An 18,177-nucleotide genomic window follows, 5' to 3' on the forward strand; every position below is an offset into this window, starting at 1 on the left:
CATTTTCTCCTGTAAGGATCAGCCTTTCTAGAGCTCCATTCATTATATTCCCTCAGGGCTGACAATAACCCATGAATAATAGTTATTTAAGCTTGGGACACACATTATAGTGCTGATATCAGAAAAATCTGGGTCCAAATCTTCACTTGAATGCTTATTAGTTGGGTGGTGCTGGCCAAGTCATGTAGCCTCTCTGAGCCTCAGTTTCCTTATCTGAAAGATGGAGATAAATGCCCATCTCTCAGAATGGCTAAGGATGAAATGAGATATATGTATAACATAATTCACACAGTATCTGCTTGATATGTACAAGTGCTCAAGAAATGTTAACTCTTCTCTCTCCTTCTTCACCCACTGTAGTGGACATTTGTGAGTTTCCAGTCTCACACCATTCCTTTTTTTGTTTTTTAAAGATTTTATTTATTTATTTTAGAGAGAGCACATGAGCAGGGGGAGGAACAGAAAGAGGAGAAGAAGGCCTCTCACTGAGCAGCGAGACTGATGCAGGGCTGGATCCCAGGACCCTGGGATCACAACCTGAGCCAAAGGCAGACACCTAATCGACTGAGCCAACCAAGTGCTACCACATCATTCCTTTTTTGATAAGGACATTACCTCTTCCCCATTGTATATAGTATTTTTTTTAAAGATTTTATTCATTTATTTGACAGAGAGACACAGCGAGAAAGGTAACACAAGCAAGGGGAGTGGGAGAGGGAGAAGCAGGCTTCCCGCGGAGCAGGGAGCCCAATGTGGGGCTTGATCCCAGGACCCTGAGATCATGACCTGAGCCGAAGGCAGACGCTTAATGACTGAGCCACCCAGGCACCCCCATTGTATATAGTATTGATGAGGATGAAAATCAAAGTTCTCTTTTCTATTTTAGCCAAGGGGTGGGCCCATGACCTCTTTCTTCTAGGACTCTGAATCTTAAGCAGAGTGATGTAAGGATGGAAAAAAATGGTTAATGTGCACTCATTTGAGAGGTTATTATAGAGACTCTTGAAACTGCCTGCCCATTTCTTTAACCACCCAGTAGATCTCTAAGCTGTCATATATTTCCAGTGTATTCTCTTTCTGCTTAAGTTAATCAGAATGAATTTCTTTTGCTTGCAACCAAGGAACCCAACTTACCCATTTGTACAGTGATTAAATTTTTTAAATTCTTGACAACGTCAAAAGGCACTAATTACAAAAGCCTGATAAAGACAAGATCTATTACAGCTGTAATTTTTTCCTCATATAATGGACCTGTTTAGGAGGACATTAAATAAGTGCAATTGAATTGTTTTTAAACCATACTCTTGCAGAAATTGATAGATTTTTGATGATCATTCATTAATATTTATCCAAGTATGACTTTCCAGGACCTGTGCTAATTGATTAATGCAAAGAAAACAGACATGTTCCCTGAACTTAATTTCTAGTCCTAGTAGTCTAGATCTACCAGATGCACTTTTCTCCAGAATTAAGGCAAAAAAAACCTCACCTCTTTTATTGGACCAAAATTTTTGGTCCTGAAATTATATGGATTCTCAATCTTTCCCCCCCAAAATTAATCCAAAAATTGATCCTGGGCAGCCATCCTGGAGATATGAAGTGTTTTTGCCTGCATAGAATGTTCAAGTCTAAGAATCACCCAACAATGCTTCCCTACTTGTCAAGCAAGCCAATGTTTTGGAGGGCCTAGTAGGAAAGAACCGATGTAGGGACTCAGGGAAATATTTTACAGTAAAATTCTCCTAGGAGGCTCTGTTTTCAAACCTCATAGGCTTCAAAGCCAGTGTGTTAGGGAGCTCTGGAATTGCGCTGGGGGGAAGGTTTCATGCAGATGAAAGGCCTCTTCCACATTTTGCTACTGCTAATTATTAAACTGTCAGTCTCTTCTTACTAGCACTCACTTTCTGAGGTGCGTGGCTGGAGCAGGACGGTTGGAAAATATTATCTGTGAATGCTGGGAAATAATACCTTCCTGCCCAGGAACATAGAGCACAAACAAAACGAATATTGCTATTTGCTAATATGATGAGTTTTTAGTGAATACTGTATAAAACTAGACTTATCAAGGTATATTCCCTCCCCCCTTGTCCAAATTCCCAACCCAAACTGTAAGGGAGTAAGTGCATTCCCAGGGCTGGTACAATCAAATATCTGTTCATTGGCAGAGCTAAATTAGGAGTGATCCATTGAGATAATGATGGGAAGCTACTTTTGAAGCTGAAATTTGATGTGCAAAAATGAGATAGAAGGGCCTTAATAGGCTAGAATAATTTTTTATCAGTCAAAAGTTTGGACAGCATGTGTATTCTGTTTAAGAAGGCACTTGTTTTTACTGTCAAGCTGATTAGAATATGGTTGAAGAGCCATTATCTCTCTCTGTATTGTACATATAGACGTATTCATTTGAAAAAGAACATTTAATAAGCCATTAAACTATATTCTAACCCTACTGGCTTTTCTGTTCCTGGAAGATGCCACATCTCTTTCAACCAGAGGGCCTTCATAAATGCGAATTCTTACTCATTTATTCAATTTTTATTGAGCGATTACTTTGTGCCAGGCACACAAGATTCTGGTTGTCATGGAACTTACTTTCATAGGGGGAGATAGACACAAACAAGTAAACAAATCATCAAGCTTTAATAATTGCTCTGAAGGATTTGGTAGATTGTATTCGGGCAGATGGTGGCTGGTGGAGTGGTAGATGGCATCCCATATGGTGGATGGGTAGGCTTCTTGGAACAAGCAATTTTGAACTGGGATCCAGATGCTAGAGCCAGTTACCTGAAGAGCTGGGATAAAAGAGCATTCTAGATAAATTTTTTTGCAAATGCAAAAGCCTCATGAAATAGAAACAAATTTGACATGATTAAAAGGAGAGAGAAGACCAGGGGTCTGGAGAAGAGTGATCAAAGGGAACTGGTAAGAAATGAGGTCATGAGGGAGGCAAGGGCAGATCATAGAGCCTCACAGGCCATGATAAAGAATTTGCTGCACTTCTGCCTAGAATGACCTGGCCGTTACTCTCTGCTTAAATCAGATTCCCCCTTCTTAGCTTAAATGCAACCTGCTCATGGAGTTTTCCCCTTATGCCCTAGTCTAAGATGCCATCCTCTATTATTCACTCTCCTCACACACTAAACTGCTATTTTCTTGTACCTATTATAATGGAAAGTAAACAGTCATTAGTGTAATTATTTGTTTATTATCTGTTCTCCAAACTAGACTGTACATTCCTTGAGGGTAGAGATTGGTTTATCTAGTTCACTGCAATGGGAAAATTAAATTCATTTGGCAAACACTTACGCTTTTGTATTTGCTATGTGTCAGACATGTAGAAGATGCTATTATATAAGTATATACTGATGGAATGAAAGAATGAATCAGTGTAGTTGTTGGTTTTTTTTAATCCATTGCTTCATAGTTACTTGCTCTACCCAGATATGCAACAGCCCACTTGTCCATGAGGATGTGGAAGGTTCCATAAGATGGGTAATGGGGGGTGTGTCCTACCCAGAGGTTTGAGTCAGAGCTGGAGTTGGTGCACAGTGGTTCCATCCTTTTCTTGAAGGCTTTAATTACATGTACTCAATTCTGAGTGGGTGTGAGGTATTTCCTTTTCTAACCTTTTTCCTTTTCAAGTCCCCTTTCCTCTTTTCCCCTAAATCAGCAAGCAGTGTGTGGGGACTAATTAGTATCAGAGAATGAGAATGTGACACATGGGGATCATGGAGAAGGTTCACTTCAGTTCTTCATTTTTTCCCCCAAAAGGCATGATTTGGGCCATATTACAGACAAAAGCCTATTAATTGCATTACCGTTAACATTGCAGTATCAGATATGACACCACTATATACATCTAAGAGTCATGCTGAATAGCCAAGTGATTTAGATTTAGAAAGAAATTGTTTCATCCTCTGGGGCTTGCTCATGAGAAATAGACAGGATTTGCTAATAATATTGTGGTTTGTCTTAGATTGTCCCATAATGGATCAAGAGGCAAAGGTGCCAAAAATGAACATTGGATCTAGAATCAAAGACTGGTTTTTAACTCCAGGCTTTGTCCCCTAGTAGCTGTGTGTCTGTATATAAGTTGGATCATTAGTTTTGTAATCTGTGAAAGGATAATACTTACCTCACAGAATTGCTATGAGCATTAAATGAGGTGTCCTATAATAGCTTCTGGCCCACAGTAAGAGTTCAGACATAAATATTTGCTGAATGAATATCATCCTTCCTATGCATCCTTTTCCTGATTGCTCCTGAACTAGAGTTCATTCATTCATTCATTCATTCATTCATAAATACTTATGTTTGCTTAAAAAGGTTCAGAAACTGGTTTTTAAGATACATTTTGGGAAGTATATTTCTGGATTGGAAAAGAGTAAGTTATTGAAATCATGGAGTAATTATAGCAACTACCAGTTATCATGAGCATACCATGAGGCAGGAACTGGAAAAATGCTTTTCCTATATGATCTCATTTACTCCTACTATAGTTTCAGGGAGGATAACTAAGTTTCTAAGGTGATCCAACTGGTATGTTGAGGGGCCAAGATTTTTATCTAATTGTCTGGACTCCAAAGCCTGTATTCTTAATAGAAATCATATTCTGGGATGCCTGGGTGGCTCAGTCAGTTAAGCATCTACCTTTAGCTCAGGTCATGATCCCAGGGTCCTGCCTCAGTGAGCGGGGAGCCTGCTTCTCCCTCTGCTTGTGTGCTCTCTCTCTCTGGCAAATAGATAAATAATAAAATCTTTAAAAAATTTTTAAAAAGAAATCATATGTAGACTTCTTCATAGGATTATTGCAAGGAACAAATGATATAACATATGAACATGCCTTATAACACTAATAAGGTATTATGTGAGTGTCCCTTTATTATCATTTTCTTCATCAGAAGTGATTGATTTGGTGGTATTACCCACGGTCAACTATGCTTCTGGAGATAGCTGAATGTAAGCTCTATGTGCACTTGAAAATTTTATTATTTAAAGCAAACTTTTGCCTCTGTTTTATTCAAAGGACCGCTGTCTTCTTCTCTCTATGCCTGACCTACCCAAATTAGATTTGTTGATGGGATGGGTGGATGATGAGTGGAGGAAGCCCATCTTTCTGGAGGATCCCCACTCAGTGCCATGTTGTTTATAAATGATGGAATAATAGCTGGCTGGCCATGCTTTGCTTTTTATTTCGAGCCTGGGGAAAAGCAGATCTCTTAAAATCACTCTGATTCAGAATTCTTCCAAACTGGAACACAGTAGCTTCATAAAAATCAGGCAATATAAAAAACTTACCACATTCCACTTTAAAATAGAGGGAAAAAATCCAAAATGTAATTTTCAGTTCTCTGTGTTCTAAGAACCTTCTCTCCTGCCAGTCCCCTGCCAACATCTTATTGGCATTCAACTTAAAAATGCGTTTCCATTTTACATAATGGATTAATCATACCATAGATTTTTTTCCAATTCATGTTCTGGGGACATATGGAATTTCTGTTATCTAAGAAAATATTTATTTGTTTTGTTCTATTGCCCAGTAAGCTTATTATAAGTTCAGATTCTGTGTATGTGTGTGTGTTTATACAGAGAGTGTGTCATGTTAAAACTTGAGAAAATAATCTTCTAAATAATTACTTTACATGGAATAAATCAATATGGTCTCTTATACCTACTGGAGAAGCACAAATGGTACTGGAACATCTTCAGAGTGGTTTATGCCCTTGACAGGTCAGTCAGAGGGTAGCTGAAACTGAAGAAGTCATATGCCATGGTGCCAGTGGAAATGAAAATTATACCACTCATACTAACGAGTGCATTTCCAAAGGGACTATTTAGCGGTATTAGAAGTCTCTAAGCAGATGCCTCTGAACTTAAAATACACTTAATTCCTAAGGATTGTCTTGTAATTAATTTACCCAGATAGACTCAATGAGGAGAATGCAGGGCAAAGCATCACATTGCTCAGCAGTTTGCAAACTTCAGGGAACACTAAGATAAATAATTTGATTTTTTAAACATCTAAATTCATTTCCCTTATAACTGAGAATTGGAAACAGCATACAGTAAAGAGAAGCACTTTCCAATTTTATAATCCAATCTCCTTCAAAAAAAAATCTAGCTACTGTAACAGGAAGGACTCCATGTAGCTGACATCAAAAGAATATCACTCATACTTTGGTTACAGCTTTTATTCCTATTAACTTGGCAGTCTGTAAACATCTCATTGAATGTGGGAAGCCTATTCCTGACTGTTTTAGTTATACACACAGTGCTGTACAGCAACAAACAATTTCAACATAGCTCCCGTTAACACAGCTTGTATTTCATGAAGAATAGCCAAATCACGTGTGACCACTGACAGGTGTATTTTCCAAGTATTATGGAGTATAATTTAAAAAGTGCTCGGATTTTTTTTTTTTTTTAGGATTTGGTGCAAATTTGATAAAACAGCTATCTCTAGAGTTTAAAGTATAGTGGTGTGATATATGGATGGGCTGGAACACCGGTAGGGGTACTTAATGTCATGCCTTTTTTTTTTTTAATCTGGAAGCTAAGCTAATCTTTGGACTCATTTGGATCAGATTCCCCATCCCTAGATTTTAGGCAAACTTCTTAACCTTTATAGGACTTGGTTTAATTACTTATTGGAGGAAAATGATGAAAATGATAATAACAGCTGGTCTTTGAAGAATGATGAGCTAATATGTGTGTTCTACCTTAAAGTGTGCCTGGCACTTACTTAATAAGAGGTACCATTTACGATTATTGTTTGCTTTTACACTAGGGCACTTTATTCATGTATTTTATTCCTTTAAAAGGCATTTATGATGCACTTATTTTGTGCCCTGCACTGTGCTGGGCATTTTCACATATCTCATGTCTTTTCATCTTCTGAGTAGGTTTCATCATCACCATTTTATAGGTAAGAACACTGTAGATATAGAGGTTCGGGGGTTTTGTCAAGTTCACATAGCTAGTCAAGGAGGCAGACAGACTTGACATCCAGGTCCATCTTTAATAAATAAGTATTCATATCTAGTAGGTATTAAGCACCCAACTAGGCACTGGGAAAACTGAAATTGCTGAGACATGCTTCCACTCTCCAAAACATCACATTCAGTTGGCGGATGAGGACGGGAGAGACAAGCACCAACTGAGCCAGGCCATGACAAATTCTATCGTTGTTGTATTAAAGAGTTGTTCGAGATACCCAAGGAGCGTGAAATTAATTGTGATTGGGGAAACTGGCAAGAAGATCACAGAGGAGGTGACTTTTGAGCTGGGTCTGGAAGAATGAATGAGTTTTGGTTTTTTTTTTTTTTAAGATTTATTATTTATTTATTTGAGAGAGAGAGCAGGGGTGAGGGGCAGAGGGAGAGGGAGATTTCCAAGCAGGCTCCCCACTGAGTGTAGAGCTGGAAGTGGAGCTTGATCCCACAACCCTGAAATCACGACCTGAGATCATGACCTCAGCTGAAATCAAGAGTCAGATGCTTAACCGGCTGAGCCACCCAGAGGCCCCAAGAATGAATACGATTTTAACAGAGAAAGAAGAGTATTCTCTTCTTTAGGTAGAGGGAATTTGCTATGCAAATGCACAAAAGTTTGGGGTATTTGTCAGATGCTTGAGAAATGCTAGGATCAAATCCAACCTCTGGCATTTATTAGCTGGGTGACATTGGGCTAGTTATTCCCCCTTTTTACCCTTTCTGACTGTCACTGAAAAATAGGTGTGATAAAAACACAGAGTGGTTGTAGAGATCAAAAGATAAGTGCATAAGTGCCTAGCACAATATCTGGCTCTGTAAGTGTCAGTTGCTGTTTTGTTGTGGTTATTCCTCAGTGTCTTTGCTCATGTGGTTCTTTCAGAGTGCCCTGGTGTATCACTCCCTTCCCCCACCTCCCACTTAGCCAGCTTCTCACACATTTACTCCCTCTGCATGGAGGCTTAATCTCCCCTAGAATAGTGCTTCTCAACACCAGTGTACAAACGAATCAGCTGGGCATCTTGTGAGAATGCAGATTTTGATTCAGGGTGGGGCCAGACAGTCCATGTTTCTAATTAGTCTCCAGGTGATGCTGATACTGCTAGTCGGAAGGACTGCGCTTTGGGTAGTAAAGGACTATAGCAGTGTTTCCCAGAATGGTTTCTGCCTGTCTAACAAGCTTCCAGTAATGCCAATTCTACTGGTTCACAAAACATACTTTGACTAGTGAGGATTCAGAACACCATATAAATCTTCATCTTTTAAGTCTTCTACGATTAGAGCCTCACCTTTTCCCCCCGCCCTTTTCTTCTCCTTCACACAATGATCTGTTCCAATCAAATTAGATTCATCTGCTCTTTCCTGAACATGTCTTGTACATTCAAAAAAGCTTTGAATCCCATCTTCTTTTTGATCCATAGATAACCTGTGTATATCTCCATTACAGCTTTTTCCTGACTGCCTTGAAATATGTATTTATTTGTCTCTCTTAACTTCTAGACTATTAGTCTACTAATTATAAGCTACAAGATATACTTTAGTAATTACCACGTTATATTATTAATACTAAATGGTATACCGAGAGGGCAGGGTTTGGGATTAACTGTTGTAATGGTTTCCTAGCACTGTCATAACAAAGTACAACAAACTGGGTTGCTTAAAACAAGAGAAACTTCTTGTCTCACGGTCCTGGAGGCTAGAAGTCTGAAATCAAGGTATTGCTAGGGTTGATTCCTTCTGGAGGCATGGAGAGAGAATCTGTTCCATGCCTGCTTTTAGCTTCAGGCAGATGCTAGCAATCCTAGACATTCCTTGGCTTCTAGTTACATCGCTCCAATCTCTGCCCGTCTTCCTATGGTGTTCTCTCCTTGTCTGTATATACTTTTGTGTCTCTTTTCCTCTTATGCATTTGAAAAATAAGACACCATTAAGAAAATATGAGCCCTACTTATTGGATTAAGGCCCCGCCTCATTCTAGTATGACCTCATCTTAACTAATTACATCTGCAACAACCCTCTTTCCAAATAGGGTCACGTTCCGAGGTTCTGCCAAGGACATGAATTTGGGGGGAGGGCACTATTCAACACCAGTTGAATTGCTGGTACATGGTGATAACAAGAAATAGACTACGAAGTGTCCAACTTTTTAAATTCCCCACAGATAATGCTTGCACCTGGAGTAGACTATCCCTACTGTTCATCCCTGCTCCTCAGTATACCATTGTTAATATGTCCTACCTGTTCTCATAAAATATGCTGTCGTATCCATTTTATTTTCACTGAAACAGCACAGAATTTGTTTTTGAAGGCAGGTATTCTGTTTTATTCATTTTAAATTTACCATGGCCCATAGTAGTTCCTCAAGAAATATTTGTTGAACTAAACTGTTGACCTGGAGGTTTGATAACTATTTCCCTGCTTGAATTATAAGAATTAATTCCTTAAATCTCTACTTAACATCCATAGTAAAAGATAGTAAAGCTAATTGGAGTTCTACACTTGATGTTTTAAGACACAGAGTAATCCTAGTTCACCCTCTGAGATTAGGCTCTTCTAAAAAAGAAGAAAAGGGTAGAGCTATTTCTAACACTGTTTTAAGTTTTAGTTTGTGCTCCATTAATGAAGATATTTGCTCCATCAAGTAGTGTAAAGAAAATGGTGTCCTACTGTAAGAAAAAGGTGTAACACAACAGCTTTATTTTATTTTGATATAGGGTTATCATATTTTGAAGTAGACTTGATTAAGCACAAATTAGAGAGGAAGAGCTTACTCTCCTCAGGAAAGCTCAAAGTTTACCTATTTAAAGTGATGCTATAATTTTTTGTAAATGCAGCTTGCCTGATATCATTTGGAAGGTGGTTGAAAAAAAAGAATTAGTCATTCATTCATTTAACAGATATTTTATTGAATTTCTTCAGTTTCTATCCCACATGCTTGGGATTTCTTTATTGCTAATTTATACAGAGTCATGTAATAGTTTGCAGCTGATAAATGTCCCAAATGAAGAAGAAAAACCCCATCTTGAGGAATTTATAATAAAGTCAAACCCCAAAGGAACTGTCACTTTCAAAATATCATAGTATTTTCAATCCTTGTTTTTTCTACTTTTGACTTTCCATGACAGGTCAGATATGGTAGAGTGATTTGAAAGTTTGAGGGCATTTATAATGCACAGCCTATCATGCTAATGACAATTTGGGGGCATTCTATTGTGTGGAGGAAAATGTTAGATACTAGAGATAGTGCAATGAACAGTTTGTCTTAGACTTTAATGCTGATAGGTTCAAGTAAATGGCTGTTATTACATGTCTCATTATGTGGATACTATAAAAATTATTTTGACATGTGCAAAGTACTTTGAAATTAGAAATTTGTAGCTTTGTTATCAAAATCAGTTTGAAGTTGTACTACTGATTCTATTCCATCTTTGTATATATACATAATCAAATGACTATACCAATTTTCTACTCCTTTTCTCTTTCTCATGTGTAACTGTGCATTGATATTTGTCCAAGCAATCTGAGGCTGTGGAAAAAGCACAGAACTGAGGCCAAGAGATTTGGTTCTAACCCTGGCTCTGCCCTTATCAAGCTGTGTGACCTTGGGCAAATCACCGAAACTCTAGATTTGCTCACCAGGAGGTTAAACTGGTTGAGTTTGTACATATTGCTATTTATAGAATAAAAAGTCCTCTTTTCATCTCTTCTAGATTTGTTGAGTTATTTTATTTTCTAGGCTTTGAATCTCTTTTTATACAATAGTATGATTGATTTCATCATTTTCTGAGGTCCGCCTGGTCTGATTAGGAAAGGCCTATAGGGAATCCTATTTAAATGACCATTTGAGGATAGAATCACAAGGTGGTTCAACATCTCCTTGGGTAGACTGTTTTTGGAAGGGGCATTTTGGTCTAAGTATTTTTGCTTCCATCCCCACCTCCAAGAGTCACCTTTTACCTATGAGGCCAAGCTTTGCCATACTCGGGGATTAAAATCTGCTCCAGTGTTCTTATCAATTATTTAGATTAACCTCAGGCTTTCTCTAGGTCTTCAAAATTAAACTTCGAGTAAATTACTTAAAATTCATAAGCATTCACTTGATTTTTATTATTGTGCAAAGCCCAGACTGAGAGCCCTTTATCTCTGTGACCCAGTGTCTGGCACAGGGCCGGCACGTGAGAGGTCGGGATGGAATGAAATAGGCGGATTCCCTCCGACTTCTAATGTGGCATGGTGCGACCTCATTTTGCAATAGCTGTTTTTCCCTGACATTTTTGTGTAAGAAATGCTGTGTATTGAACACAATTGTAAACAACTATATGGCTACTTACTTGGTGGAACAATCACCCAGTCTTATGTCCATTTAATAACCTTAGATGTTCTAGGTAAACCAGGTAATGTCTCACCTCAGCTTCTTCATTTGAGAAATACAAGTTTAATTCTGATGGCTCCTGAGGTTCTTTCACCACTAAAATTCCTTGATCAAAATTTAACTTTTCATGTATTAACCTGTATTACATTATACAGTTTCTGTAATTAGCATTGCATTTTTGTCTTGAAAGAAATTTGATCCCCAAGACATTCAAGTGTATGTTTTAAAGTAATTATATTGTAGTGATTATGAACACATATTTTGGAGTTGGACAGTCCTGAGTTCAAATCTTACCTCTGACATTATCAACAGCAAGTCGCCATACCTCTGTCAGACTCACTTTTCTCAACTGTAAATGGGGATGGATAAATAATAATTATACTTTATAGGGCTGTTGTCAGGATTGAGATAATGTATGCAAGCACTTAGGACGATGCCTGGCACAGGTAATTCTTTTTCTTACTGTACCCACCCTGGGATTGAAATCACAATGAAGAAAAACAACAGAAATATATTTAATTTCAGAGTGAAGATAATGACTGCAGGTAAAGATGGAATAACTTTACTTATTAAGCTGTGCTTCAGATTCACTAAAACTCTCTCATCTGGGTAGAAAAATGTCTACAGAGATGAGAACAGCAGTTACACATCAGAGTGGCACTTGTATTGATAAATCATCCCTTGCTATTGCACTCTTTAAATTAGCAAATGAAAGAGCATCTTTTGGCAATGGAGCAGTATTTATAAATTAAATTTATTGATACACGTGGTCTTGGTTATTATTTTAATCTTTCTCTCTAGGTATTTTGTAAGAAAATATAAGTCTTGTGTTTACTTCTGTTTGTTAATGCTTTGATAAATCAGACATTTTTAGTATTCTATCAATGGCAAAAGTCTAATTGCCTTATTGTATTCTGATTTATTTCTTTCCTTACTTTCTTTGCATCTGCAGCCCAACAAATTAGTCTCTGAAGAGATATATGTTATGATACAGTGTCAGTGAAATTAATCCTGATCAATTTTAAAGTTCACATTTTTATTTGATGACTTTCAAGGGAATCACTAAAACTGAGATTGACTTGGTCTCTTCTTTTGTTGGTTAAATATTGTTGTTTGAAAGCAGTGGAGCTGGAGTGAAGAACAGGGCCCTTCTTGTGCTCTTAAGTCTGTTCCATTTCTGAAGAAAAGCTGTAGCAATTCTTCATGTCTATGTATAAAATGAGACTAATTGGTTAAAAAGAATACAGTGGCTCTAATGGCCTTGTAACTTTGGCACCTCACCAAGGCAAAAAGCCCAATTCTATCTACAATGAGAGAATACTGAGTGCTATTGAAAACTTACCTCTCGTCCTTTCTATTTCTCCATTTTTATTTTTTCAATCATAAAATTGCTTACATCTGTATGGTGTTTTATAGCTAGCATCTCATCTGATGCTCCAGGTTGCTCAGGAAGGTAATTAGGGCAGATATTACCTTCTCTTCTTTGGTGGGAAAATTAGGACTCAGAGAAAGGAAGCCATTTGGCTAAAATCGCAAGCTAATCTATACAGAGTGAGGATTTCTGATAGGTGATTACACATTCCTATTTGAAAAATAAGAGTTTGCACCCAAGTAAAGAAGAATATTGAGATAACACATTGCTTAATAACAAAGATAATTAAATGGACAATAGTTTTTCACTCAAGGACATTGAAAACCCCTTATATAATTTTACATATAATTTTCAAGTTCTGACACAAATGACATGGCCTATGGTTGATTGAGAAAAACAAATGGTCTAGGGAAGGAATTTCTGTTTGCTGTCTTCTTCCACAATGGAACCAAGATTCAGAAATCTTTGCAGACAAAGGTTTGTGTATAACATTTATACTGTTTATAATGATTTTCATCCTTGTATGCATTACTCGTGTATTTATTTTGTAATGCCATTTTCTTTGTTCTGTATCTATACACATGAAATAATTTTCGAAAAAGTCAAAGTAATCTAAATGTTTCCAGAAGAATCTATAACATTGTACACAAAACAATCACATCCAAATATGCATTGTTACTTAACATTGCAAAAGTGCACTTAAGTATACTTTTAAAAATTCTTGGTTTGCATTTTAAACTTTATCTCATGCTAAGCATAAATAAATAGTGAAGGAAATAGAAATTTGAAAATCATATCAATTTGGTGATGACCAGCATTTGATATTTGCAACACTGGTGCCATTTATAGGGGTGGGAGACTAGAAAGCACAGATATTTAGATTTTTCTACTTTCAAGGAGTAAGGTAAATAAATGTTTGTATGACCACTATCAGAATATTCTAATTATTTAGAACCACCCAATTTCCTCTTCAAATCTCCCCTCCAGCATAACTTCCAAAAATCAAATCTTGAGGGAACTTTGGCTAACTTTAAATCACATAGCTCATTGTTCTCGGAGCAAACCGATTTTATTTTTTTGCCTCTTTTTTTTTTTTATCGTTAATGTCAAGCAAACATTTATTTCAGGTGCAAAGCCTCAGGATATGTTAGTGAAAACAGTGGCTGGGCTGTGTTCGCGCTTACTGGCCACTAAGTGGGTGGGAAAAGGGTGTTGTGACCCTCTTACCCTTCCCACCAGTCTCCCTAACAGCTTTGGCCTTCGGGTCAGCTCAATTTCCCCTCCACTGAGTGGCCATTACGGTGCCTGCTTGGTGATAAATGCTTTTTGTAAGAGACTGCATTGCCGGCAGCTAGCGCTAGGGAAGTCTGCCACCCGGGCCAGGCAGACAAACTAACATGCTGGCCTGTGATGGGCCCGTTACCTAGCAACGTGCCTGGCCTCACCAAAATGAATAGACCCACAAACAAAAATGAAAAGGAGATAAAACGAATCAAAGTACAAGGGGCGAAGAGGTTAATATTCCTCTATCGAATAACTTCGTTTTGGAGAATTGCATTTTAACCTTTTTTTCAAAGCTGAAGGTGGAGACATGTATTGGAAATTAAATTAGGCCACATTTGTATTTTTTTTAAATGTTTTCTTTCATGCAAAATTTTCTCTCTCTCTCTCTCTCTCTCTCCATAATTTTCTAGCTTTCTTTTAAAGTGGAAGGAGAAGTAGCATTAGAGGGGAACACGTGATGGCTATATAAATATTTTACTTTTCCTACATCATCTAGCTGTGTGGCTTTGGGCAGGTAGCTTGGGTTCTCTGTTGCCCAATTTCCCTCTCAGTAAAAAAGGATGGCAGAAGTAATTTATTAAACATGATGAGAGGCTGAGATATATTGTTTTATGCCAAGGAAAGACTCTCATTTTCCTTAAACCTAAACACAAATTCTTAGTCTGCAATTTAAGATATTACCTTATAGATTAGTGAAAACTGTTAAACAAATGGCTTTTAGATTTGAGGTTCAGGTTGCCACCACTTTATTAGGCCACTTTGATACTTTGTGGGTGTATGTGTAATTCTGAACATCTACTATGTACCATGTACTATACAAGGCCCTTTTAAAATTTGTACTAGTGTTTGTTAGATAAAAATGAATGGATGAGTCCAGACTCATTCAAAAAAAGTGGTTACACAAAATTTTTTAGGGCCAATCCAAGGATTGGTATCTTGATAATTCCTACCTAGTGCCATAAACAGAAGTTTGAATGCATTATTGACAAATCTTTCAAATCCCCCTGTTGTCATCCTGCAATTGCTGGCTTAGTTCAGGTCACCATCTCTCATCTGGATTACTAGTTTAGGCTCCTAACTAATTACCCTACTTCAAATCTTCTCCCCCATAGTAAACTCTTCCACTTCTCCATCCAGACAACTCCTGGTCCTTCCTTAAGATCCAGGTCACATGTATCTTCTCTATTCTCAAGCAGATCCCTCCAATGTACTTTCATGGCCCTTTTACACAGGTCTCACCTTAAGCAAGTCCCTTACCTTGTCTATCCTCATCTGTAAAGCGGCATTAACAACATTACTTACTTCATAGGGTTGCTGTGAACAGTAAATGAGTTAACACAGAAAGTGCTTAAAACCAAGTATGGCATTTTGTAAGCACCCAATGAGCATTAGCTATTATTGCTCTTATTATAAAATCTCAAATACAGCATTTGTGGGATAATCACTTGAAATATTTGTCTCACCCTTCAGATGACAAGATTTTCTTAAGGGAAGGAAGCATGACTTAGTTAGCTTTGCATCCCCTGTGCTGGGCATTTGTTTACCATTACAATAGGTGCTCAATAAAGGTTTGTTGCAATAATAAATGAACAAATGAATTAATCAATCAATGTATAATGTTTCTAGGGCTGCCTGGGTTAATAAGGGATTTCGTTCCTTTTTATGGTTTAGTATAGTTTCCCTTTAAAGCAAACTTTTCACACATAATAAACTTTCCTCATGAGGCTTTTAGTTTTAGGATGTTCAATAATACAAGTGTTCTTTTCTCCATCTTCTCCGTCTATTGGAAAACCATTCTAACCTCTCTTTTATTACACGGGCTGAACTTGGGCACTTGAATTCTGGAGTTGCCTGGAAAACCCCTGTAAAGTGATTGTGCTATTTTTTGTTTCATGGCTGTTAGATTTAGCTTCACTGTAGATTGCCTGTAAACTTTACAGGGTTCAATCTTTAAGCCAGCACTCTGACTTCTCACCTACTTCTCTCTCGTGTTATAAGAAACAGAATCAATATTGTATTTTAAAATATAAAAAGATGCTTGTTTATCTATCTACTACAAAAACTCATGTTGAGCACAAATCATTATTTTTAGAAGTAGTCACAAATTTGTGGCCTGATCCTAAACTAAAACCCCAGAGACCAACAAACTATGTTGATTGGTGTATAGTGTTGAAAAGAAGTTAGATGAAAAGAGAGCAGTACATGGACACGAATGTTCTTTCCAAACAGAAACATCACTTTCTAGTGGACATCTAGTAGAAGATGAAAATTTTGGTAAACTTAAAAGTCCGACAAATCTATGTTTATTTATTTTTTGACCTTAAAGAGAGGTAGACTGTACTTGTGGAAAGAACAAGGGCTTAGGAGCCAAACTAACCTGGAAATGAGCCTTGTTTTGCCATTTAACAAGACAGGTTAACTTTTCTGACCCTCGGTTTCCTTATCTGTAAAAATGGGAATCTTCCTTCCAGAACTTTTATGAGGATTAAATGAGACACCACATATAAACACTGAGCACAGTGAGTGTATATAGCTGCTTATCCCCAAATCTTTTTTCTTTTATTTCTGTTCCCATCTCATAAAACAAACCTCAGACACGCCCCCTTTTTCTGTTGCCTGTATTCTGGTCTCCAGGGATGATGGGACTCTTCTTTAAGGCTCTGGCCCCCAAATGATCCTTTTTGATTGGTTCCCTTTAAAACGTTCCAAGATATTAAAAAAGACTAAGAGACTCTATCAAGGGGCTGGGGGTTTGGGGAACATGAAGAATACAAGAAATATATCAATAGTTGGTTCACAGAGGACTTGAACCCTGGCTGTTTGGCTCTCAAGCCTGTGCTTTTAACTACTATCATAGGTCTGCCCACAAAGACAAGGATTGTTTGGGGAGAGCACATGGCACTGGCGAGGACACCGGCCTTGGATTGTTCAGGTTGAATTTTAGTCCCCCCTCAAACACCGATATTTGGGGAAGGCTTACATGGGCCTGTGTCTGTGCTTGGTGCAGCAGTGACCAACATAAGCATGGCCTTCACCTTGGTGGACCCCACTGTCCACTTACTCTCCCCAACTGCCAGTGTTCTCATCCACAAAATGGGGATAAGAGCCCCATTTTGTATGCTAAGGGTTTCATACATTTTATCTAATTTCACTCTCCCAATCACCTCCATGTTATTTTACATATAAAGCAACTGCTCAAGCCGGCTTAGGGTGGACTCTGCAGCAGGCTGCCGGCTGCCAGTGCCTGTGTCCCCCACGCTGTCCTAATGAGTGGGAAGGAACTGGCAGAGCACTGGGCACATGTCGGAGTCCATGCTCCATGAGTTGATGGTCCTGCTCTCTTCCTGTTCTTCTCCCCTCTCCCCTTCCCTTCATTGTGCTCCCTTGCCTCCTCACTCTTAAGTGTCCAGGTCGTGAGCACACAGAAATGAGAAAGAGAGAGAGAGATGGAAAAGGGGCAGGAAGACAGACACAAAGCAGCTCTCTCTGAGATGGCCCTGCAGTTAGTACCCTATTCATCAAGTCTCCCTACAATCAGTTTGCATTTCCCGAACTCGAGTAAAGAACATCCTGTAATTATATCCGTGAGTTTTAAGTGGTTTTAGTGTGTCTTCCTTTCTCAGTTTACGTGCTTTAATTTGTTTCCTTGTCCCTCACCCTTTTGCCTCTCACATGCACACACCCAGACCCATGATAATGAATGGACTCCTATTGATTATAAGGCTGTGATTCCACCGAAGTCTTGGCTATGGCTGCTGTTTCCATCAGTGACTTGAGCAAAGCTCCAGGGGTTTGTAACTCATCAGGGTCTTCATGAAAATTTGGCCTGGCAATCAGGATCTAATTGTTCTGGATGCTGTACACACATTGCTGCAGAGAAAAACAACTTCAGAATCACTTGCTCTCTTTTAGTGATCACTGCTGATATGGCTCTTAGGTGTGGAATTATTACCATTTATAGGTAAGTTTGAAAAATGTCTTAGCAGCTCAGAATAAGAATGACTTACATGTAGCATAGATCTTGAAAAGGGAACTCTTTGTGCCAAGAAATTACCTTTCATTGACCCTAATTATCTATCTCAGGGACACAGGTACAACACTAATGAGCATCTCAGTTATATAACCATTATTCAACCTCACAACAACAACCCTGCAAGTAG

The sequence above is a fragment of the Eumetopias jubatus genome, unplaced genomic scaffold, assembly GCF_037043125.1.
Source record: "Eumetopias jubatus isolate StellerSeaLion01/CBP00866 unplaced genomic scaffold, mEumJub1_p1.0 scaffold_4, whole genome shotgun sequence".
Lineage (NCBI taxonomy): Eukaryota > Metazoa > Chordata > Mammalia > Carnivora > Otariidae > Eumetopias > Eumetopias jubatus.